Source organism: Benincasa hispida, chromosome 10 (assembly GCF_009727055.1).
Source record: "Benincasa hispida cultivar B227 chromosome 10, ASM972705v1, whole genome shotgun sequence".
NCBI lineage: Eukaryota > Viridiplantae > Streptophyta > Magnoliopsida > Cucurbitales > Cucurbitaceae > Benincasa > Benincasa hispida.
The window spans coordinates 41,888,392-41,889,986 of record NC_052358.1 but is presented as its reverse complement, the minus strand read 5'-3'; positions in this window follow the sequence as shown (position 1 = coordinate 41,889,986).

Here is a 1,595-nt window from a genome sequence, read left to right as displayed (position 1 = left end):
TTTTCCCAGATACACTTCTTGTTGGAGATTGGTTGGATAGGTACACTACACATGCTACTACTTCTGCCCATATCTCCTTTTGTAGTTTCTTACTCTTAAACATTCTATTTGCCATGTTCAAAATTGTTGTGTTCTTTCTTTCTGCCACTCCATTTTTTTCCAGGAGATCTCGACACGGTCAAAGGTCAACGAATTCCATGATCTTCACAATATTTTTGGAATTCATTTTGATATGAATTCTCCTCCACGGTCAGATCTCATGTCCTTAATCACTAGACAACTTTATTTCTCAACAAGGGATTTAAAATTCTTGAAGTTCTCGAACACCTCTGATTTATGCTTTAAGAAATATACCAATGTTTTCTTGAAAAGTCATTAATGAAGAGAAGGAAATAGTTACTCTTACCAAGTGAGTTTGGCTTGATCGGTCCGCACACATTTGTATGTGTGAGTTTCAAAGGCCTTTGAGCTCTTGAGTTTGACTCATTTGGAAAGCTTTTCTTGAACCGCTTACCAAGTAGACATCCTTTGCACACTTGATCAGGGTGGCTTATGGAAGGTAGCCCTCTCACCATGCTCTTTTTAGAGAATGACTCTAATCCCCCAAAATTGAGATGTCCATATCGAAGATGCCAAAGACAAGATGTGTCTTCGTAACACATCTCAAGGAATTTTGCGACGTCATTTGGAATGTTGAGTATAAACATTTAAAGTTGGCCTAGGTTAAAGATATTACTCTTCATATTTGGCACGTAATAAACATTTGAAATACATTGGTGATCACCATTGTTTAATCGAATGAGAATGTTACCTCTTTCTTTTACTTCTACCTGGGATTCATCTCAAAAGGCTACATTTCCACTCACTAAATCATCAAGCTCCACGAAGATGCTTCTTTCTCCACACATACAGTTGCTTGCCCCAATGTCCAGGTACGATGCATTATTTTTTCTCCATTCATTATTTGTGCAAGCCATCAATAACGTGCCACATTCTTGACTTCTTTTTTCAATGTAGTTCACCTTCTCTTCAACTCTATTATTTCTGGGAGCTCTACCCTTGATGCATAATGACCAAACTTCAGACAGTTATAGTATTTAATGTTTGATTTATCGTACCTTGACCTTGAGTTTCCTTGTCCACAACCTTTTGTTGAGTTTCCTAGTCCTCTTCGGAAGTTATTGTTGTTTTCTTCATTGGATCTCCAACCATATCCTTGTCATTTTCCATGACCTCTTCCTCGTCCTCGATGTCCACCATGTTCTCATCATTGATCGCTTTTATTATTTTGACTATTTCCTCCACTAGTTAAATCAACTCGTAACTTGAGTAGTTGATCAATGATTCCTTCCTTCTTCTTTTTCTTTTCTTCATATGCTTGTAATGAACCCATGAGTTGCTCAATGGTCATGACCACAAAGTCTTTTGTTTCTTCGATTATGGCGACAATATGTTCAAACTTTGGATCTAATGATCTTAGTATTTTTTCCATGATTTTAACATCATCAATCTTTTCACATTTCTTTTAAGTTGATTGGTGATAGTTAAGACTCTAGAAAAATCGTCTGAGATGGCTTCCCCTTCTTTGATATAAA